This window comes from Triturus cristatus, chromosome 2_2 (assembly GCF_964204655.1).
Source record: "Triturus cristatus chromosome 2_2, aTriCri1.1, whole genome shotgun sequence".
Lineage (NCBI taxonomy): Eukaryota > Metazoa > Chordata > Amphibia > Caudata > Salamandridae > Triturus > Triturus cristatus.
In genome coordinates, this window is record NC_140582.1 from 372,173,110 (window position 1) to 372,199,132 (window position 26,023).

A 26,023-nucleotide genomic window follows, 5' to 3' on the forward strand; every position below is an offset into this window, starting at 1 on the left:
GCTTTTTTAATACAATCTTTGTGATTGTTAATTTTTTTTGCCCGCTGTAAAATGATGAATGCAATTGCTTTCACAATTAATAGTGAAATGCAATATATTCTGAAAACAGCAAAAATAAGGCAAAAATATTTTTTTGTAAAAAATGTAAATATGTGTATTGTATTATAAAATGGATAAAAAATATTAATACTTTTTTCTTTATTTTCAGATCGATATAGAAAATTTTCGGAAACTACAACCATTTTAAAAACTATTTTTTAAAAAAACAAATGAATAAATATTTTTTTGAGTGAGTATGGTAAGTTAAAAATAAAAATTGTAGTCTCTCAAGGACTTTGTAATGAGATAAATGATTTTTAGTGTTTTTTTTTAAAAAATAAAAAAAAGGTACGCTTACCGTACGCGTACGGTAAAAAAAAAAAAAAAAAGTTTTTTAAAAAAAAAGATGAAAGATAAGGTTGGCTCTTAAAAGAACCGTTGTGTTCATGCAGGGACAGAGGAAAGAAAGATTGGGAATATTAGACGGTACGACAAGTGTGCTGATCTATTTTACTGTTCACCAGGGAAACACTGGTCTCCCTATAAGTAATTAGATCGTGACAAGTGGCGCACCGTACTTCAACCCTCGCAAACCGAGGGTTAATTTCCAGAGGGCCAGCAAAAGGATATTCTCCCCCCACAGATGAAGGGCTCACCTGACCTGCAGAAGAAGGAGTCTGCCCTGCAGATGATGGTCCAGGCTGAGCTGCTGTGGATGTACTGGCTCGTCTTTCTGAAGAGTTACCTCCAAAAAGATGACCATGTGTCCTTCTGTGTACTTCCTGGAGGTGTCTCTTCATGGTGTGATTCCCAAAGGAATACTTCCTGTTAGGATTACCTCTAGAAAGTACACGCTTACACAGCTTGCAAGTAACTAAGGGTGCATTCACCTTTTGCTGGCCTTCTGGAAAAGTAAAATACTCCCAAACGTAAGAAGGCTTTACTTTCCTCGCTCTCTGCCTCAAGACAGTGCTGCTGGTGCTAGCCTCACTCTCAGAAGAGCTCTGCTGTTCTGCCATCGTATCCCAAAGACAAACCAGCTCCTTCTCCCAAGGGATCACAAGCAGAAATGAGGGGAATGGGTGTGGTGTAGGAGAGTTCTAGAACTGAAAGTAGTTTCAACCAATCAAAAGTTGTGTTTCAAGATCACATGACCTACCGTACGCTTACGGTACGCTTACGGTACGCTTACGGCAAAAAGTACGCGTGCGCGTAAAAAAGACACGCGCTTGCGCGCATGCGCATAACAGTCACTCCCCGGCACTTCCGCGTAACGTGCGCGTGTTGCGTAAGCGCGCACGTGTCCCACGCGCAGTACGCGCGGCTACGCAAAGTACGGAACTATACGCAAGCAGCGTAGATAGATTACGGGCGTTGCGTAAACCGTACGCTTACCGTGAGCTTACGGTACGCGTACTATAAAAAAAAAAAAAAAAAAAAAAAAAAAAACTGGAAATAAATTGTACATGTTTATTTTAAAAAATATATATAAAAAAAATATTTAAGGATTTTAAAAATTTAAGCATAGTCTTTATAAAAGATAAGAAAATTAAATTAAAAATATGTTTGAAAAAAATGAAGAATAAAAAAAAAAATAGCATTTAAAAAACCTTGCAAATTCACTGAAAAAACCATGGGTTTCACACACGTTATATTTAGGAATTAGCATTTAAAAAACCTTTCAAATTCACTGAAAAAACCATGGGTTTCACACACGTTATAGTTAGGAATTAGCATTTAAAAAACCTTAGAAATTCACTGAAAAAACCATAGGTTTCACACACGTTATAGTTAGGAATTAGCATTTAAAAAACCTTAGAAATTCAGTGAAAAAACCATAGGTTTCACACATGTTATAGTTAGCTGGACATTTTACTCGTAACAAACCAATGAAATTGCCCCGTTATAGTTAGTTCAGCTAACTATAACTCGCGCGCCCGCAATGCACTGCTGATGACGTCACATATTACATCACTCATGACATGGTCAGTGACATCACTCATGACATCACTGATGACATCTCAAATGACATCACTGATGACATCACTGATGACATCATCCTTGTGATAGAGTGGCAGACCTCCTCTCACCTTAATATAAGCTTTGATACACACATTCAAAAATAGAGACTAAAAATTTCAAAACAATGGACATACCAATACCAGTTACAACAACCTCTTCAGTAATTCTAAGATCCACATACACATCCACTCATTCACCAACAGTCCTATACAGTCACTCATACATGTACTCACTCATCATATGTACTCATACATCTATACATCCTGTTACACAATGCCACTCATCCATAGAGTTACTCACACACATAGTCACTCATGCTAATAAAGAATAAAACATACATTTACTTGCATATACAGTAATACACACACCACCATACTTACTTCTACGGAAACTTACACATACTTAGTCTTTTAAACAATCACTTATAGAAACACATACTTATTCATACAGGAACTCTTTCAATCTCTCCCTCTCACATATACTCACATATATACACCAATAGTCACATATACTAGTTAAAAACATATGTAGTTACTCCTGAAGACACTATTGAGACAGTCATTCACTCAATAACACACCCATACACACACTCATCCACACATACAGTCCTGCACACATGCTGTCTTCAACACATACAAACAGTGAGTCACTCATTCATGCATCTATGCACTACGTAATACCCCCCACCGTACCATACAGACACTCAGACTGATACTCAAAAAAACAACTAATAACCTATATAGACACCCATGTAGCTACTCACCAACCCATGCAGCCACTTATACACAAAGTGAGAGATACACTTAATCAGTCAGTAACACAATCAATTTTTCAAAAACAAATCATCCATTTAGACACTTATATACCCATTTATTCTTCCATCGACCTTGAGATACACATATATAAAACATATTTAATTTTCAGAAAAACACACATTCACTGGATGATGTCATCAGTGATGTCATCAGTGATGTCATTTGAGATGTCATCAGTGATGTCATGAGTGATGTCACTGACCATGTCATGAGTGATGTAATATGTGACGTCATCAGCAGTGCATTGCGGGCGCGCGAGTTATAGTTAGCTGAACTAACTATAACGGGGCAATTTCATTGGTTTGTTACGAGTAAAATGTCCAGCTAACTATAACATGTGTGAAACCTATGGTTTTTTCACTGAATTTCTAAGGTTTTTTAAATGCTAATTCCTAACTATAACGTGTGTGAAACCTATGGTTTTTTCAGTGAATTTCTAAGGTTTTTTAAATGCTAATTCCTAACTATAACGTGTGTGAAACCCATGGTTTTTTCAGTGAATATATATATATATATATATATATACATATATATATATATATATATATATATATATATATATATATATTCAGTGAAAAAACCATAGGTTTCACACATGTTATAGTTAGCTGGACATTTTACTCGTAAAAAACCAATGAAATTGCCCCGTTATAGTTAGTTCAGCTAACTATAACTCGCGCGCCCGCAATGCACTGCTGATGACGTCACATATTACATCACTCATGACATGGTCAGTGACATCACTCATGACATCACTGATGACATCTCAAATGACATCACTGATGACATCACTGATGACATCATCCTTGTGATAGAGTGGCAGACCTCCTCTCACCCTAATATAACCTTTGACACACACATTCAAAAATAGAGACTAAAATTTTCAAAACAATGGACATACCAATACCAGTTACAACAACCTCTTCAGTAATTCTAAGATCCACATACACATCCACTCATTCACCAACAGTCCAATACTGTCACTCATACATGTACTCACTCATCATATGTACTCATACACCTATACATCCTGTTACACAATGCCACTCATCCATAGAGTTACTCACACACATAGTCACTCGTACTAATAAAGAATCAAACATACATTTACTTGCATATACAGTTATACACACACCACCATACTTACTTCTACGGAAACTTACACATACTTAGTCTTTTAAACAATCACTAATAGAAACACATACTTATTCTTACAGGAACTCTTCCAATCTCTCACCCTTGCATATACTCACATATATACACCAATAGTCACATATACTAGTTTTAAACATATGTAGTTACTCATAAAGACACTATTGAGACAGTCATTCACTCACTAACACACCCATACACACACTCATCCACCCATGCAGTCCTGCACACATGGTCTGTTCAACACATACAAACAGTGAGTCACTCATTCATGCACCTATGCACTACGTAATACCCCCCACCGAACCATGCAGACACTCAGACTGATACTCAAAAAACCAACTAATAACCTATATAGACACCCATGTAGCTACTCACCAACCCATGCAGCCACTTATACACAAAGTGAGAGACTGATACAGATATATACATATTTAAACATTACTCACTAAAACATGTATTCACTATGATACACTTAATCAGTCAGTTAAACAATCAATTTTTCAAAAACAAATCATCCATTTAGACACTTATATACCCATTTATTCTTCCATCGACCTTGAGATATACATATATAAAACATATTTAATTTTCAGAAAAACCCACATTCACTGGATGATGTCATCAGTGATGTCATCAGTGATGTCATTTGAGATGTCATCAGTGATGTCATGAGTGATGTCACTGACCATGTCATGAGTGATGTAATATGTGACGTCATCAGCAGTGCATTGCGGGCGCGTGAGTTATAGTTAGCTGAACTAACTATAACGGGGCAATTTAATTGGTTTTTTACGAGTAAAATGTCCAGCTAACTATAACATGTGTGAAACCTATGGTTTTTTCACTGAATTTCTAAGGTTTTTTAAATGCTAATTCCTAACTATAACGTGTGTGAAACCTATGGTTTTTTCACTGAATTTCTAAGGTTTTTTAAATGCTAATTCCTAACTATAACGTGTGTGAAACCCATGGTTTTTTCAGTGAATTTGCAAGGTTTTTTAAATGCTAATTTTTTTTTTTTTTTTTTTTTTTCTAACATATTTTTAATTTAATTATCTTACCTTTTATAAAGACTATGATTAAATTTTTAAAATTCTTTAATATGTTTTTTTAAATATATTTTTTAAAATAAACATGTAAAATGTATTTGCAGTACTTTTTTTAAAAAAAAAATATTTTTTTAGTACGCGTACCGTAAGCTCACGGTAAGCGTACGGTTTTCGCAACGTCCGTAATCTATCTACGCTGCTTGCGTATAGTTACGCACTTTGCGTAGCCGCGCGTACTGCGCGTGGGACGCGTGCGCGCTTACGCTACACGCGCACGTTACGCGGAAGTGTCGGGTAGTGACTGTTATGCGCATGCGCGCAAGCGCGTGTCTTTTTTACGCGCATGCGTACTTTTTGCCGTAAGCGTACCGTAAGCGTACCGTAAGCGTACGGTAGGTCATGTGATCATGAAACACAACTTTTGATTGGTTGAAACTACTTTCAGTTCTAGAACTCTCCTACACCACACCCATTCCCCTCATTTCTGCTTGTGATCCCTTGGGAGAAGGAGCTGGTTTGTCTTTGGGATACGATGGCAGAACAGCAGAGCTCTTCTGAGAGTGAGGCTAGCACTAGCAGCACTGTCTTGAGGCAGAGATCGAGGAAACAAAAGCCCTCTTATGTATGGGATTATTTTACTTTTCCTGAAGGCCAGCAAAAGGTAAATGCACCCTTAGTGACTTGTAAGCTGTGTAAGCGTGTACTTTCTAGAGGTAATCCTAACAGGAAGTATTCCTTTGGGAATCACACCATGAAGAGACACCTCCAGGATGTACACAGAAGGACACATGGTCATCTTTTTGGAGGTAACTCTTCAGAAAGACGAGCCAGTACATCCACAGTAGCTCAGCCTGGACCATCATCTGCAGGGCTGACTCCTTCTTCTGCAGGTCAGGTGAGCCCTTCATCTGTGGGGGGAGAATCTCCTTTTGCTGGCCCTCTGGAAATGAACCCTCGATTTCGGAAGGTTGATATTCATTGCACATTTTGTAAAGATCTAATTTGCCATAGGGAGACCAGTGTTTCCCTAGTGAACAACAAAATAGATCAGCACATTTGTCGCTTTGAATAATTTTCCCATGCTTCCTTTCCTCTGTCCCTGCATGAACACAACGGTTCTTTTAAGAGCCAACCTTATCTTTCATCTTTTTTTTACATATGTTTTTAAAAACTTTTTTTTATTTTTTTTTTACCGTACGCGTACGGTGCGCGTACTTTTTTTAAAAAAAAAAAAAAAAAACACTAAAAATCATTTATCACATTACATTGTCCTTGAGAGACTACAATTATTATTATTGACTTACCATACTCACTGAAAAAATATTTATTCATTTGTTTTTTTAAAAAATAGTTTTAAAAATGTTTGTAGTTTTCGAAAATTTTCTATATCTATCTGGAAAAAAAGAAAAAAGTATTAATATTTTTAAAACATTTTATAATACAGTACACATATTTACATTTTTTTCCAAAAAATATTTTTGCCTTATTTTTGCTGTTTTCAGAATATATTGCATTTCACTATAAATTGTGAAAGCAATTGCATTCATCATTTTACAGCGGGCAAAAAAAAATACCAATCACAAAGATTGTATTAAAAATGCCCTGATTCTTTTTTTACTTAAACTTAACATTATAGAAATGCATAATATTGTAAAAAAATATCATCTAATACCAATAGTTATTTCTTTAAAATACCGTCTGATATGTTTGTTTCAGAAGTATAATCACAATATTATATCTCAAATAACTCCAAAATACATCTGATTTCATTTCCTTTAGACCAAATAGTAATTTAAAAATTTTTTTTGGAATAAATTTCCAACGGTAATCCAATAAAATTCTAAAGTTTAATTTGTCCAGATCTCACCGATTCTCTGTAACATTTTGGTTCACGAAAATTTTTTGAATAATTTATTAAGTCCACAATAGAATTGGTTACTTTTCCACATGGCCAAATAGTAATTTTTTAAAACATTTTTGAAAAAATTTCCAATGGCAGTCCAATAACATTCCAAAATTTAAAATGTGCAGAAGTTACCGATAATCTCTAAATTATTGGTTTTTCAAAGTTTCATTAAAAATTAAAAAAAGTCCACATTACAATTGGTTATCTTTCCATTAGGCCAAATGATAATTTAAAAAATCTTTTTTTTACAAAATTGCAATGGTAATCCAGTAAAATGGTAAAATTGTTTTGTCCAGATCTTGCCAAGTCTCTCTAAAATTTAGGTTTCAGGAAGATTAGATAGGAATTTGCTAAATCAAAAGGCAAACGTTGTTTGAAAATCAATTGGGAATCATTACACAGTGTCCAGCCTTTTTCACATTTAAGATAAACTGTGTAATGTCCAGAAGTAACAGTAGGTCCATCATGGAAAATTATTGCAACAGTTACAAAAGTTTTTCCTGAAATTGATAATTGCTGTCCTGTAAACTTCTTTATTAAAGTATCCAATTTTGAACCATCAGCTCTACATCGTTGCATCATTAAAATTACATACTGTCCGTATTCCTTTAAAATTAATGTTGAAAACATGTCAGAATTACACTCACCACATTTCATGCTATGATTAGCATCTTTAACTAATTTTGCAAAAGTGACTGTTTTACTCTCTGGCAATGTCAAATAAATAAACCTTTCATTATCAACAATAGAGCCACATATATTATAACAATTATCACAACTATGTTCCCATTTATAAGAGAGACCAAAAAAAATGTCAATGGGAACTCCTTCTTCTTCCACTACCTGAAGAAAATACATCAAAAATTCATGTGCATCTTGCTGTTCATTTTGAGAAAACTGTGTTCGTCCTGAACATACATCTAAAAGTTTTCTAATGTCAGTAGCACTTTCTATTTGAGTTTTATCTTTACTCAGCTTTTGAAAAAGGAGACAGCTCTGAACAGAATCTTTTTCCCTGATTTACTATTATCTGCTCTTGCAAACTTTCCAGATAAAATGCAACATTCAGCACTACATTTGCGTAGCAGTTGACACCAGAGCTATTTTCAAAATGACATCCTACAACCTGTTCTTCATTTTACTTTTTCTTTTTGCTTGCAATTACATCACTCCTCTTTTTTTTCCTCTTCTCTACATCTTCACTACAGATATTCTCATTTTTTCTTTTACGAGAAACTACACGTTTCTCCAACACAGGATACTGACCTAAATGAGGAGCATAGCTTCTTCTTAATCTATTATACTCCTTTACACAGTTTGTATCAGCACTAACTTTTGACTCATCAAAGTCTATCATGAATAAACCTGATAATGTTTTGACTCGTGACAAAGCAACATATGCCATACCTTCTTTGAACACAGTTGAACCAATGTTCACAAATGCACAATCTACAGTCAATCCTTGAGACTTGTGAATAGTTACAGCATATGCTAGAGAAAACGGAAACTGCTTCCTACGTACATATAAGTCTTTCACAAGCATAAAACGAACTGTACAACGACAAATATCTTTAACTTCATCTATCTGATCAAATTTTATTTTTAAACATTCAACTCCTTCTTTTTTCTGGTAATTAATAAAACCCACAACTCTTCCCATAGCTCCATTAACTAAACCTTTTTCAACATCCATATTTCTCCTTAAAAATACTCTACAGTTCATGCAAACATATAGATTTTTTTCTAATCCAGCTGTTTTGGAGATGTTCTTCTCTAGTGAGTCCAATTTATTTTTCAGTTTGCCTGTTACTGTGACAGTAATTCTTCCATCCTCAATTTTGTCCACTGCTTCCAATTTCCTGATCTCTTCCTTTTCCAATTTCAAAAGCTCCTCATTGAATATTGAGCATTCACGTAGAGTTGGCATTAAGCAGATGACACTTTTGTTTTCTGCAATGTTCTTGTATATCTTCTCTGCAACTATTTCTTCCTTTGGAAATAAATTATGTAGCAGCCGACTCTGTAATGCTTTTTTGCCAACTTCTGTCAGTAGTCCAATCCTGAAATCTTTCAGAATACTTCCATATTCTTCATCGTTTGCTTGCCTCATATTAGTAGTAAGTTCCTTGTACTCAAAGAAGGACCAAATATTTGTATTTCCGATGCTTCCCAATGACTTCTTCGTGTCTTCATGTGTCACAGTATTAAACACTGGTTGTCCTTTAACTGGAGTAAGTTGCAAAAGATCTCCAAAAACTATGACGTGTTTTCCACCAAATAACATGTCATAGTCTGTCTTCAAAATTTGCTGCATTCTTAAATGCACAAAGGCAAGCATTAGTTTTGATACCATGCTCACCTCATCAATAATGAGAACTTGCATCTTCTTCAATACTCTTGAAACTTCCAAGGATGCTTCTCCAGTTAGCTTGTTGAATTGTATTTTGTTCTCATGCTCCACTGGTAACATTAGCAAACGATGTAAGGTGATTCCTTTTATGTTATATGCTGCTAACCCAGTTGGAGCAGTAACCACACAAGACAAAGTAGAATCCGTTTTTTGCTGTAGGTAGCTTCTGATGACTTTTATTAGGAAACTTTTTCCAGTTCCAGCTTGTCCGCTTACATACATCCTGATTGGATGAAATGATGTGCATGAGCACTCTTTTTTTACATGTAGAAATCCGTGATCAATTTTGTTTTTGATCTCTTCATAAATTTGTTGCTGCTCTTGATTCAGTTGTCTTTCCAAATTTTCTAAGTCTATAAATTCTTCTTGAGCTTGATTCATAGCCGTTTCCACTTCATTCATGGCTATTGATGCTTCATTTTCAATGATCTGTTGTCCTAGGGGATCTTGACTGTGTGTTCCTGAACTTTGGCTGTCCTGAGAACTGTCTCTAGCTATTTCTGCTGCAATTGTAGTTTCCTGTTCAATTTCTTCATTTAACATTTGCAGATAAGTTGTGAATGTATTGCATTGTATGCTGTCTTTGCAAGCATTAAATGAATCTTCATAGCTTTGAAATTCTCCCAGTAGTTCATCCTCTGTACGCCATGGTTTAAACAACTGTAAAAGAGCCAAGTAGTAAAATTCTTTCTTGTCAGTAGTGTCGCAACTCAGCTTCCGGTGATTTATCAAACTTCCTTTTGTTTGCTTCACCAAACATCCTTCTTCACCAACGACTTTATATTTTCCATTATTGATGTCTTCTGTGGCTTTCCTTGAATAAATGTAGTTCTGCAGCACTTCATAGAGACACATGTTCTCCAGATGTTGACTTCTCTTGGGATAATATGTGTCCAACATGTTTGTTTTCAATATATCTGTACTTTCTGGGTCATTCTCGACCAAATATTCAATTTCTCCTACAGATTTCAGTACCCGATTTCTCATTGCTGCAAGGCCTAAACTTGCCCAAATTATTCTTCTTGACTTCGAGTAGAGACTTGCAGAAGATAACCTATCTGAACATTCGTAGGATCCAATTTCTCGATGCGATAACATCTTCAAACTGAAACTGTACAGCTTCTTACTGACAGTCTTCTCGTGAGAAATCTCTTCCCACATTTCCTTCAATTCTGTTTTTTCTGATTTCGTAATGTAAGACGTTACATATCGTGCAACAGCAATGGAATTGTCAGCTACATACTGTATATCCATGTTAGCGTTCCACATGGATAAAATGACTGGGTTGTAGTCATTTATATTTTTTGATTCTTCTTTTCTTTTAAGGTTGTAGGTATTCTTAGGTGATTTTCTTGTGATAGTATGTCTCACAGCTGACATAAAACTGTTTACTCTTCCATTTGAAAGAACAGGTCTAGGAAATCCAAATCGACATTTAGTGTAGTATTTTTCTTTGCTCTTGTATTTCCGTCGACAGTATTTTCCACACCGATGACTTTGGAAACGTAAAACTTGCTCCTTTAACTTGTTCTCTTCTGTGCTTTTTGGTATAGCACATGTTGCATATTCTTGAATGTAAGATAACACTGCTTCATCAGCATCTGTTCCAAACTTTGGGGCATCCTTGATCCACAACAGCATATGAATATGAGGAGCACCTCTTGCCTGGTACTCTTTTCTCCAAAAGAAATCCACTACTTCTCCAAGGGGTGGATTTTTTTTATTGCAGATGAAGGACATCATAGCCTCAAATCTATGATTGAAATATCTGCAAACATTAACCGGATCCAATGAGCACAGTTCTCCTGCTGTCTTGTATTCGATGTTTTTAATGTTTGAATTGGCCTCTCGTAGAAAATCCAGTAAATCATCCCAAGCGTACTCGGCACAGCTTAGGGTAAGGAACCATGTTGGTGTTCCTAAATTCCGTAACATGCATTTTAGTTCACCATGGCGTCGGTACCAATATTCATTTGTCCCACGCTGACAAGCCATCAGATTGATCAGTTGTGTTTCCAAATGATCATCTCGGTGCTGCACTTTCTCCATAAAATCCTTAGCAGACACATTTTGTAAATGTACTCCACTTTTTAAAATGTGATTTACTGCATAAGACAGTGCAGACAAGTCGCTTTCATATAAAAGATGGAACAAATAAGGAATACTTTGTCGAAATCTGGGATCTTCAGCATATAGTCTTGTAGTCCGATACTCTGAAGCTGGAATCTGTTCTGGACGTTCATCGTATCGTCCTCCTTTTCCTTTAGGAAACAGCTGAGGAAAACATCGAGCTTCCAAGCTCTCCTCCCATACACTCACAGGAGTTCCTTTTGCTTTCTTCATCTGAAAGAGATCAATATTGTCTCCCATAACTTCTTTCGAATGAAGAGGATGTATGCTAAAATGTTCATAAATTTCTTCTTCCTTTGACTTGTCCACTTTTTCAATTTGTCCAGTTGGTGTTTCTGTGTCTTCTTGAAAATCTTCTTCTTCTTCTTCTTCTTCTATATAAATTGATTCATACCATTTGTTATTTTTTTTCAAATACAAATTTTCTCTTTGTACTTTCCGCACATCTACCAGCTCCTGCCAAATCTTCTTATTCTTTGTAGGTACACCATTAACCAGAATAATTAATGGTTCAGTTTCCAAAGTATCCGCATCAATAGTTTCCATATTTTTTTTCAAATCCAAGGGCAAATACACCACTCTACCTTTTAAACCTCTCAGTAAATCTGAAGGAGGTAATTTACCAGTTTTGGGCTCCATACGTACTATGGTCTGGAACGGATGAACACATTGAATGAGTATAGACTCATATGTATTTAATTCAGAAAGTTCAGCAGGAATAGCATCCAATTCTAAATTATTATGTACAGCTCTGGTCGGCATTCTATTTTCCTCTAACTTGTTGTAACAGTATTTACAAATACGCTGATCTTCACCCAATTCAAAACAATTTTCTAGAAATATATATGTGGCAAAATCCTTCCACTTATAATTATCTTCATTTTCACTCTTTCTGTAGAGATCAACATTCCTAGTTTGTTTTCTATAATGAGTTCTGCGGCAACAAATACAAGTAACATTTGGTCTTTCATTAGAGACTATTGCAAATTTTGTTATGTGATCATTAAATGTCTTACTTACAGAAGGTTCTACATTCTCTTCCACTTCTTCCTCATTTACTGTGTCCTTCTCTGCACTGTTTTGTTCAGGACCAAAGTAACAAAACTGAATTTCATCAACAACCTTCTCTACATCTGATACCGTTCCTCGGAACAGAGCCCTATTCAATTCATTTAACTTTATTGCTGGACTTTTGGCAAAATACAACCGTCTCACAAACTTTCTCATTTCAGTATGATGAACAGCCAGCATCCTAAAATGATGGAAAACACTATTGCACACTTTTCTAGATAGACAAGCCAGAGAATGACCCTGCAAACCAGTATTCTCTCTCACTCTGCATGGATCCAGACTTTGAAGCACCTTAATCTTCTGTTTTACACTTTTTTTACTATATTCTCTAAGAAACTCTCGAAATTTGTCAATAGAATCCTGACGCACAGTGCAAATACTACTACAATTCCAAGTGTACACTGGGGCTTTAGGACGTCTCCCCATTGCCTCATCTGCCATCACTTGTACCTCATCTCTTGGAACCATTATCTCCTTCTCCATTATGCAACCATTTTTCACTTTGTAAGCACGACCTCTGGTGTCAACTGCATGCAGCAAACTATTACTTTGAAAATAGCTCTCTTCATTAAAAAAAGGTTCACTACTTGAACTATGCATCCACTTTCCTAAAAACACTTTACAAAAGTTTGTTCTGTTTACTACTCTTTTGCTTTTGCTTTGTGATTTCAGTACATTAACCATTTTATCTAATGTACGCATCCTATTCAAAATTAATATGAATAGTTTCCTTTTTAATTCTAATGCCTTTGCTGCAATGGCTTCAATTTCTTTTTTTCTCTTGTAATATTTTGCCTTTTGCTTATATTTCTTCACATCCTTTATCAAATTGGACATAACTCTTCTCTGAAACATTTTTCTACGTATCTCTTTAAACGCTGTTTTTCTGTTTATGTAAATCTTTTCAGTTGCAGAAGGTATATTTGCATTAACTAAATTCTCAATTTTTTCCTGTTCTCTTCCTTTTGTAACATTCTTTCCAGTACAGACATTTTGTACATTTTTCTTTGTTTTGAATATATTTTTAAGAAATTGTTTTTTCTGCTTACCAGAAGATTTTTTCTTTTTCCCAACATGAGCATCTTCTACTAACTTTGGTCCTCCAGTTGTCTTCAAATATAGTTTTTTTTTTAGCGTTTTTTGAACTCTGGATTTTGTAGGCATCTTAAATTTTGTTCACTGCTCTTCAGCAATACCTGAAAAAAACTAAAAAAAAAATCCTTTATTGTATTTAAATATATTACTACATTTCTTTTCACAATAGTCACAAAACGAAATTTCTTTGCCAATTTGAATGCACACAAACTGCTCTTTTTTTTGGGCAAGTGAAAATCACTTTTACAAACTGTCACATTATGAAACCACTTTTCAGATTTTTTAAAAAGCCCATGTCCAGAGTGCTACACTCCAGCAAGGGCAACCAGCCTTAGTGATGCTGAATGTATTTGCATTACAGACTGAAACCTGAAAACCCCACTCGCTTGTAAATACTGTGCATGACTATACATGGCAAGCACATGGGTGTGTGCTAAGACTCTGCTTCTTCCCCCAAAAATTCGCTCCCCCTTTCCATCTAATGCAACAGTGAAATCACCAGAGCAAGACGCAATAAATCTCTGCCTATAATTCCTCTCTGCACACAGAGTCATGTTTTCACATTAGTCCCAAAACGAAATTTCTTTGCCAATTTGAAAGCACACTTACTGCTCTTTTTTTTTTCGGGGCAAGTGAAAATCACTTTTTACAAGTGAAAATCACTTTTACAGACTGACACATTATGAAACCACTTTTTTTGATTTATTTAAATGCACATGTCCAAACTGTTTTTTCAGACCACCACCATGTGTATTCTCGGTGACTGCCTACACTCCAGCAAGGGCAACCAGCCTTAGTGATGCTGAATGTATTTGCATTACAGACTGAAACCTGAAAACCCCACTCGCTTGTAAATACTGTGCATGACTATACATGGCAAGCACATGGGTGTGTGCTAAGACTCTGCTTCTTCCCCCAAAAATTCACTCCCCCTTTCCATCTAATGTAACTGTGAAATCACCAGAGCAATACGCAATAAATCTCTGCCTATAATTCCTCTCTGCACACAGAGTCATGTTTTCACATTAGTCCCAAAACGAAATTTCTTTGCCAATTTGAAAGCACACTTACTGCTCTTTTTTTTTTCGGGGCAAGTGAAAATCACTTTTTACAAGTGAAAATCACTTTTACAGACTGACACATTATGAAACCACTTTTTTTGATTTATTTAAATGCACATGTCCAAACTGTTTTTTCAGACCACCACCATGTGTATTCTCGGTGACTGCCTACACTCCAGCAAGGGCAACCAGCCTTAGTGATGCTGAATGTATTTGCATTACAGACTGAAACCTGAAAACCCCACTCGCTTGTAAATACTGTGCATGACTATACATGGCAAGCACATGGGTGTGTGCTAAGACTCTGCTTCTTCCCCCAAAAATTCGCTCCCCCTTTCCATCTAATGCAACTGTGAAATCACCAGAGCAAGACGCAATAAATCTCTGCCTATAATTCCTCTCTGCACACAGAGTCATGTTTTCACATTAGTCACAAAACGAAATTTCTTTGCCAATTTGAATGCACACAAACTGCTCTTTTTTTTGGGCAAGTGAAAATCACTTTTACAAACTGTCACATTATGAAACCACTTTTCAGATTTTTTTAAATGCACATGTCCAAACTGTTTTTTCAGACCACCACCATGTGTATTCTCGGTGACTGCCTACACTCCAGCAAGGGCAACCAGCCTTAGTGATGCTGAATGTATTTGCATTACAGACTGAAACCTGAAAACCCCACTCGCTTGTAAATACTGTGCATGACTATACATGGCAAGCACATGGGTGTGTGCTAAGACTCTGCTTCTTCCCCCAAAAATTCGCTCCCCCTTTCCATCTAATGCAACTGTGAAATCACCAGAGCAAGACGCAATAAATCTCTGCCTATAATTCCTCTCTGCACACAGAGTCATGTTTTCACATTAGTCACAAAACGAAATTTCTTTGCCAATTTGAATGCACACAAACTGCTCTTTTTTTTGGGCAAGTGAAAATCACTTTTACAAACTGTCACATTATGAAACCACTTTTCAGATTTTTTTAAATGCACATGTCCAAACTGTTTTTTCAGACCACCACCATGTGTATTCTCGGTGACTGCCTACACTCCAGCAAGGGCAACCAGCCTTAGTGATGCTGAATGTATTTGCATTACAGACTGAAACCTGAAAACCCCACTCGCTTGTAAATACTGTGCATGACTATACATGGCAAGCACATGGGTGTGTGCTAAGACTCTGCTTCTTCCCCCAAAAATTCTCTCCCCCTTTCCATCTAATGCAACTGTGAAATCACCAGAGCAAGACGCAATAAATCTCTGCCTATAATTCCTCTCTGCACACAGAGTCATGTTTTCACATTAGTCCCAAAACGAAATTTCTTTGCCAATTTGAAAGCACACTTACTGCTCTTTTTTTTTTCCGCGCAAGTGAAAATCACTTTTACAGACTGACACATTATGAAACCACTTTTTTTGATTTATTTAAATGCACATGTCCAAACTGTTTTTTCAGACCACCACCATGTGTATTCTCGGTGACTGCCTACACTCCAGCAAGGGCAACCAGCCTTAGTGATGCTGAATGTATTTGCATTACAGACTGAAACCTGAAAACCCCACTCGCTTGTAAATACTGTGCATGACTATACATGGCAAGCACATGGGTGTGTGCTAAGACTCTACTTCTTCCCCCAAAAATTCGCTCCCCCTTTCCATCTAATGCAACTGTGAAATCACCAGAGCAATACGCAATAAATCTCTGCCTATAATTCCTCTCTGCACACAGAGTCATGTTTTCACATTAGTCCCAAAACTAAATTTCTTTGCCAATTTGAAAGCACACTTACTGCTCTTTTTTTTTTCGGGGCAAGTGAAAATCACTTTTTACAAGTGAAAATCACTTTTACAGACTGACACATTATGAAACCACTTTTTTTGATTTATTTAAATGCACATGTCCAAACTGTTTTTTCAGACCACCACCATGTGTATTCTCGGTGACTGCCTACACTCCAGCAAGGGCAACCAGCCTTAGTGATGCTGAATGTATTTGCATTACAGACTGAAACCTGAAAACCCCACTCGCTTGTAAATACTGTGCATGACTATACATGGCAAGCACATGGGTGTGTGCTAAGACTCTGCTTCTTCCCCCAAAAATTCGCTCCCCCTTTCCATCTAATGTAACTGTGAAATCACCAGAGCAATACGCAATAAATCTCTGCCTATAATTCCTCTCTGCACACAGAGTCATGATTTCACATTAGTCCCAAAACGAAATTTCTTTGCCAATTTGAAAGTACACTTACTGCTCTTTTTTTTTTCGGGGCATGTGAAAATCACTTTTTACAAGTGAAAATCACTTTTACAGACTGACACATTATGAAACCACTTTTTTTGATTTATTTAAATGCACATGTCCAAACTGTTTTTTCAGACCACCACCATGTGTATTCTCGGTGACTGCCTACACTCCAGCAAGGGCAACCAGCCTTAGTGATGCTGAATGTATTTGCATTACAGACTGAAACCTGAAAACCCCACTCGCTTGTAAATACTGTGCATGACTATACATGGCAAGCACATGGGTGTGTGCTAAGACTCTGCTTCTTCCTCCAAAAATTCGCTCCCCCTTTCCATCTAATGCAACTGTGAAATCACCAGAGCAATACGCAATAAATCTCTGCCTATAATTCCTCTCTGCACACAGAGTCATGTTTTCACATTAGTCCCAAAACGAAATTTCTTTGCCAATTTGAAAGCACACTTACTGCTCTTTTATTTTTCGGGGCAAGTGAAAATCACTTTCACAGACTGACACATTATGAAACCACCATGTGTAACTACAACAAAAACAATTTCCATTTCTATTATTCATTTCTTAAGTTACCACATACATCCCCTCTCAAACTGTAAACTCACCTTTAAAATTAGTTAGTTGTGAAAGAAATGTGACACTCAAACAGCAGATTATCAGAGCCAGGATCTCTGTTGTGTTCACCTCTCTCCTCTCAGCAGAACCAGATAATGGCAAACTTTCCCTCTATTTTTCCACACATATACTTGTAAGTTTCAAATCTCAGTGCTTCCCCCTTTTTTTCAAATGTAATCACACATTTCTATTGGTTGAAAACCAACCCTTTTCCAAAAGTACCCTTCCCCCAACTTGACTTCTGCCTAGTACCCTTCCCCCAACTTGACTTCTGCCTGCTACCATAGCAACAGCTCATGGAACACTGCTGTGTTGAGTTAGGTCAGAAGTTCGCCAAACAATGTTTCAATTCCACAGAGCAAGAGTGCTTGACTTTTCAAACCTAACAGCAAATCCATAGTACTGTTCTTTGGTTACACATTTTTTTTTACCAATACAAAACATGCTTCTATTAATTTACACATACAGCCTAGTTTTTATTCTAGAATGGTATGAAACAGCCAATCAGTTCTTTTTGTTTTGAAAAAAATATGTATGCCTCCATTTCCAAACTGTCTTTCTTTTCATATTGCCTTCTACTGAAAGACACCTCCTGAGTGCATCCAGTTCTCCTTTGAAGATGTTCACAGTGTGGATTGTAGGGCACAGCTATGTCTTCTGGAGTGAAAAGTTTGCAGAGAAAACAGGTATGGTGAGAGACCTTGCTTTGCCAAATGTAGACATTAAATGGATTGGTCAGAGAGGGTTAAAGTGGCACCAATTGATGCCATTGGTGAAATCCTTCATTCAAATCCAACACCCTGACCTCATAATAGTGCACTGTGGTGGCAATGACCTAGGCACTTTGACTGGGGTAGGTCTGGAAATGCTTATGAAGGACACCTTTGCACAACTGTTTACACTTTTCCCTAAAACTGCCTTTGTGTTTTCCAACATATGCCAAAGGCAAAAATGGAACTGGTCCAATCATTTCTGTCCACAGATTGACAAAGCAAGAAAGCACGTCAACAAATCTGTTTCTGCTTTCCTCCGTGACTATGGTATGGGTGCCATTTACCACAACAACTTGCGTTATGACATGCAAGACATTTATAGAGGAGATGGTGTGCACTTCAATGATGAAGGGAACAGAGTCTTCCTCTTGAACCTTAGACTCTGCATCGGTACTTACTTGTAGGTACCACTAAAAAAATGACTTCATAAACACAACAGCTCTTTTTAGAGCTCCCTAATATCTAAACTCTTAAATCTGCTTTTCATTTATTTTTTTTTATTTTTTTTACCGTACGCTTACCGTAAGCTTACCGTACGCGTACCCCGTGATTTTTTTTAAAATCAATAAATGTTTTTTTTGTACTTTTCTGTCCTTCTTTGACCCCCTTACAAATGTTAGGGGGTCTGTAACTCTCCTCATTGCCCCCTTTCCTTGTTTTCACTCTTTTTTTTCAGAGTGAAATACACAAAATGGCGGCCGCCGCTTCCTGGTTTCGACCGATTCGAATGTTTACTAAGATCTAAGAGCCAATCAGAATCGCGCTCGCGCACGCCACCGTACGCTTACCGTAAGCGTACGGTAAGCGTACCGTAAGCGGGCTCAGATATATATATTGATTTAAAGGCTATTTTCTCAGAATCTACTGAACAGATTTACACCAAACCTACAAAAGGCACTTCCTTGACCTAGGGACTACCTCTCTGCCAAATTTTGAGTAATTCTGTTCAGCCGTTCGGGCTGTAGCTCGTTCTAAAGGTCCTATGGAAAAATGCATGGGAAAAACGCGTTTTGGGACCCCCCTTTTATCTCAGCCCCCGCTTGACGGATCCCCCCGAGACTTTCAGGGTAGGAGCGGAGCGTAGCGCCCCACCTATTTTAAGAAATTCGCGAGGATTCGTCGACCGGCGCCAAAGTTATTCAAAATAGAATGTTGAGGTTTTCCTATGGAAACGTGGTCCTAACTATAACTACCTGCTGGCGACCGCCAGTAGGTAATATATATATATATATATATATATTCACTGAAAAAACCATAGGTTTCACACACGTTATAGTTAGGAATTAGCATTTAAAAAACCTTGCAAATTCACTGAAAAAACCATAGGTTTCACACATGTTATAGTTAGCTGGACATTTTACTGATAAAAAACCAATGAAATTCCCCCGTTATAGTTAGTGCAGGCAACTATAACTCACGCGACCGCAATCCTCTGCTGATGACATATGTGTCTTTATGAAAAAAAAATATTTGTAATATATGTATAGCTAAAATTTAATGGAAGAAGACATGGGCAAATAAGTGTCTAAATAGAGTATTAGCATCAGCAGAGGATTGCGGTCGCGTGAGTTATAGTTGCCTACACTGACTATAACGGGGGAATTTCATTGGTTTTTTATCAGTAAAATTTCCGCTAACTATAACATGTGTGAAACCTATGGTTTTTTCAGTGAATTTGCAAGGTTTTTTAAATGCTAATTCCTAACTATAACGTGTGTGAAACCTATGGTTTTTTCAGTGAATTTGTACGGTTTTTTAAATGCTAAGTTACTTTACGCCATTCGTGGCGTGCGCGCCCACTTAACGCAGTTTGTTCCGTGCGCGCATGGTGCGCTTTGCGCACCGTGCCCGCACAGAGAGCACGCGGTGCGCTTCGCGCACCGCGCGTCCACTTTACGCAGTTAGTGCCGTGCACGCACGGTGGACACGCGGTGCGCTACGCGCACCGCGTGCCCACGTTACGCTAGATGGGCCATGTACGCACGATGCGCTTCGCGCACCGTGCGCACATGGAGAACATATGATGCGCTTCGTTGTGAAAGGTAATCTTTTAATTTTTCTCTATTCTAGATAAGCAATGCACAAAGGGTGCCCTTCGGGCACCATTTGCACATGGGGTGGGGAGAGTGTGGATATTTTTTTTTTTTAATAATTTTTAACGTATGCGTACGGTAAGCGTAATCGGCAAAATTATCGAAAAAATGAAAATTCTGTTTTTGGCTTTAGGGGAACTTTGGGGACTCCCTCAACATGGCTAGGTGCTTAGGAGCTGTCTAAACAGCCCCTTTACAGGTTTTTGCTCTTTGTTTTTTAACCCCCTCTCAGAGTGCGAGAGAGAAAATGGCAGCCGCCACTTCCTGGTTTCGACCGATTCGAATGTTTACTAAGATCTAACAGCCAATCCGAATCGCGCTCGCGCACGTCACCGTACGCGTACGGTAAGCGCACCGTAAGCGCACCGTAAGCTGGCTCAGATATATATATTGATTTAAAGGCTATTTTCTCAGAATCTACTGAACAGATTTACACCAAACCTACAAAAGGCACTTCCTTGACCTGTAGACTAACTCTCTGCCAAATTTCAAGGAACTCTGTTCAGCCGTTCGGGCTGTAGCTGTGTCTAAAGTTCCTATGGAAAAATGCATGGGAAAAACGCGTTTTGGGACCCCCCTTTTATCTCAGCCCCCGCTTGACGAATCCCCCCGAGACTTTCAGGGTAGGAGCGGAGCGGAGCGCCCCATTAGTTTTGACAAATTCGCGAGGATTCGTCGACCGGCGTCAAAGTTATTCAAAATAGAATGTTGCGGTTTTCCTATGGAAACAGGGTCCTAACTATAACTACCTACTGGCGACCGCCAATAGGTAATATATATATATATATAGATGTTGAAGTCTATATCAAAGATGGGTTACTGGTAACCAAAGTACACAGGAAACCAACAGCGGGAAATTCCTTACTACACGCGTCCAGTGCCCACCCCCAACACCTAATCCAAAGTATCCCTTACGGTGAGATGATTAGGTTGCGTAGAATTTGCAGCAATCCAACTGATTTATCAGCAGCACAACAAGCAAGTAAAGACAGGTTCATAGAGAGGGGATACTCCCAAAAATGTATCAAAACAGCAATTCAGAAAAGCATGAAACAAACTAGGGCTCAATTGCTCCAACCCAAACCACAGCTTACTGAAACAGGTCCCCTATCTCTTAAAACTACTCCCCTAAGAGGGAATTTCAGAATTATCTTGGGCTTTAGTAATCAGGAAAAAGAAATCTACCAGATTATTAAAAAGAATTGGCCTATTTTACTAAATGACCCAATAATAGGCCATTGTTGCCGTTGAAACCTTCTATTACTTACAGCAAAGCACCCTCAATGAAGGATATCTTGGTTCAAAACAACCCAGTTGACAAACCAGCATCCAATTGGCTCTCCAGCAGACTGGGCTTCACCAAATGCAAAACCTGCAAGGCATGCCAAAACGGTGTCAACACTACATCTTACACCACACCCTTTAAGACGCAGGCAATCAAGATTGATAAAGCCCTCACATGCAAAACTGATCATGTGGTATATGTTCTTCTGTGTCCCTGCGGTTTAAGATATGTGGGCAGCACAAAGCTTCAGGGACACAAGAGAATCTTGCAACATATTCGGGCAATTAAACATGCTGATCAATCTTACCCAGTGGCTCGCCATTTTAAGGAGAAGCATCAATCAGATCCAAAGTTTTTAACTTTTTTTATTATTGATGCGATCCCTATCTCTAAAAGAGGTGGCGACAGGGAAAAATCTCTACGCAGACTCGAAACCAGATATATTTTGGAACTAGATTGTAAGCATCCAGGAGGTCTAAACATGACTGAAGACCTCCATACATTTTTATAGTTCCAACAATGGCCTGTTTTTAATCTAAATACCATAATCATTGCTCACCCAAATATATAACTGAGCATACTAACAGGCCTTCCTGACAGCTGTTCTCCTTGATCCTAGATTAATAAAACCATTAAGGTTATTATTTTATCATGACATATTTTTAAACTAACTACTCTTTTAGCACTCTATTTATTTATTTTTAATAAATAGCTGCTTTGCACTTAACACACTTTATTTGAACACTCTTATTTGGGTGATCAGCAATGCTTTGACAAGTCCACGTCCATCTAAGAACAACTACTAGATGGATGATTAATTTAGACCAAATGCCATAAAATACCCTCACGCAGTAAAAATTGTTTATGCATTATAATACAGTTCTTTTAATTAGTACTTTTAAAAATCTGTATGTATAATTTCCATCTTTTTACAATTTTTACTTTCCATCTTTGATTCCCAATACCGCATCAATTTGGGTTTTTAACTAGCTACTTTACATGGCATTTATGCTATGATTTTAAGTAAAGTAACTATTTGTGGGCAATTTGTTTTTAATTTGCAATGTTTGCACAGTTTGACTTTATGTAATTTGCACTAGGATTTTATCCTGTCTGTACTGTATTGCGAATTTTGCACTGAACTAACATTTCTTGCCCCTGAAAAGATATTTACACTATGGATATCATTTTGTGAGTGCTTTTAATATTTGGGATAATGTCAGTAAGCTAATGCTTTGTTTTCATTTTATTAATGTGGTATAAAGCACTGTCACTTTTAAGCACACTTGCACTTTAAATTACAAAAAAAGCAATGAGAAAAAAATGGTTTAAAAATCATGTGACTAATGACCAGCGTGTCATGTGATCAAGGCCCTCCGGGGCTGAAACGCGTAATGGCTGCTACATCGCTGTAAGGAGGAAAATAAACGCATTCTACCGCCAATTTGATGTGGTCTACGCTCCTTTGTGCTCAAAGAATCGAGGAAACTTACGAGGAGTTTGTCGATATATATATATATATATATATATATATATATAATATATATATATATATATGTATGTATATATATATTCACAGAAAAAACCATAGGTTTCAGGCACGTTATAGTTAGGAATTAGCATTTAAAAAACCTCAGAAATTCACCGAAAAAACCATAGGTTTCAGGGGTGTTATAGTTAGCTGGACTTTTCACTTGTACAAAACCATTGAAATTCCCCCGTTATAGTTAGTTCAGCTAACTATAACTCGCGCGCCCGCAATGCATTGCTGATGACGTCACATATTACATCACTCATGACATGGTCAGTGACACATTTGAGCTTGGTAAGAGGGAGATTTTGAAAAACAACTGGGGTATTGATTTTCGCCTTTGAGTTACATTGAAAAAGAGGAGATTGTAGACAGGAGACAGATCAAATAAAGCCCATTTGAGCTTAAAAACATTGGACGTTTCCTGGCTGAATCAGGTCTGTTGGCATGTATGGTTGTACAACCTTTGCCTCTTCCTTCTGCCCACAATGGTCTATTACATTGCCACAGCCTCTCTTGCTAGTCCTGTATTGTTGGTTTGTGGCCCCTGCCCCCCCTTTTCACTGCCCTCCATAGTCTGTTGTGCTGCCACGGCCCTTCCTGCCTGCTCAGTGTGGTTAAATTGTTGCCTTTGCACCCTCCTACCTGCCTTCAATTTTCAGAGTCCGTGCCCCTGGCCTCTGCCTCTCAACAGTATCCTAATGAACAATTAGATTGCTAACATTCTATATTTATTACAAAAGTGTGGAACGCCTGACGTCATCTTGAAGTAATCAAAACTGTAATACCTAGAGCATTTCCTTTAGAAATTACATATATGAGAGGGTCTTATTGGCATCAAAATTATGGTTAGTGCTCTAAAAGACTAAAATAAGGACATATTTTCTGAGTTTTCAAATAGAGACAAAGCACTTTTAAATTATTTGTTATCTTTATGTTTTTTTATCCAGTTGACCACTTGATTAAATGTTGCACTTAGGGGAGAGGATGTGGTGTTACTTCCAGAACTGCAGACTTTGCAACTGGGGAACCAGGTTGGAGTTTCTGCTTCAGCTCGACATTCTGTGATTCTGGTCAAATCACTTAGTCTCCCCATGTCTACAACCAAAATGAATTTGTTCTTGTGTGATGTAACCAATGCTCATGTAAAGCACTCCAATACCTGACAAGTCTGCACTATATAACACTGCAAAAACACAAAATAATAAGTGTTTTGCACACTTCTGTCATTGGGCTATATTTGGGCTACATTTGGGCTACATCTGGGTGATATTTGGGCTACATTTGGGCTCTTTTGTCTCTGGTGGCCATCTTGGGAGACTTATTTGTTATGAAGTTTCCAAATTTCCTCATTTACTGCAGTCTCCTCAGTAGGAAATACATTCAGTTTTTTACTTTGATTCCATCAAGAAGGCATTCAGATGTGTCACACATTTGCCATAAATTCAGAATGTTAGCACTCTTTTTGCTCATTAGATCTCTGTAGTAAAGCTACTGCTCACCAGGGAAAACTGCTGCTGGTATTGAAAGTGCATGTTTCAGTCTGCATGTCAGAATTTTTTTATGAAATAGAAGAGGATTTGAGAAGTCACTGAAAATGTGCCCTAATTTTTCTTTCTGCAGCACTAATCATACTTTTTATGGAAAAATGAACCCCCTCATTTTGTTCCTTTTTAAATTAAATGTTTTAAGAGTTACCACTTTAATCCAAGCAAGATGGCTTCAGGTGTGCCATACGTTTATCATAAGTAGGACTGTTAGCGCTCCAGTTGTTCTTTGGAACACTCTGGGAAGCTGCAGTAGAACACAAAGGATTCAACTGACAGTCTCTGCCCTTGTTGGATGTACATGTTTTACTGAGAATGTCAGACTTCATTCTCACATGACTGAGAAAGATAATGTGAATTTACAGAAAATAAGCTCTCAGTTTAGCTTATAGATCACCTTCCAAACCTCTGTGGGAAAAGCATGAGAAAATATTTGTCTCTCAATCATGATATCCCAGCAGAAGGCTTTTTCACATGGTGAAATCACCTTAGAACATACCACAATTCCTAAAATGAGTATGGTACCATCAACAAATGATTTATAATGTAACTAAAGTCTTAAAACCTTCTATTAACTGCAATGCTTTTTAATGAGGTGCTATCGTGTATATTGGTCCCAAGATGGCTGCCAACACTTCTTGGATGAAGTGCTGACAGCCAATCAGATCTCAGGATGAGATGTGTGGTTAGGCTCCGCCCACATATATCAACGATTTTACTTTTGATTTTCTCAGGAACTACTGAACAGATTGACACCAGACCTGCAAAAGGCACTTCCCTGAGCTGAGGACTACCTCTCTGCCAAATTTCAAGTAATTATGGTCAGCCGTTCGGGCTGTACCTTGGACTAAAGGTCCCTATGGAAAATTGCATGGGGAAAACGCGTTTTGGGACCCCCCTTTTTTCTCGGGCCCCGCTTGACGAATCCCCCCAAGACTTTCAGGGTAGGAGCGGAGCGGAGCGCCCCACCTATTTTGAATATTTTGCGAGGATTCGTCAACCGGCGCCAAAGTTATTCCAAATAGAATGTTGCGGATTTCCTATGGAAACACGGTCCTAACTATAACTATCTACTGGCGACCGCCAGTAGATAATATATATATATATATATATATATGAAGTCCAACGCTCACTCGTCACTACAAAATGAGCCCGACATATGCTGGGT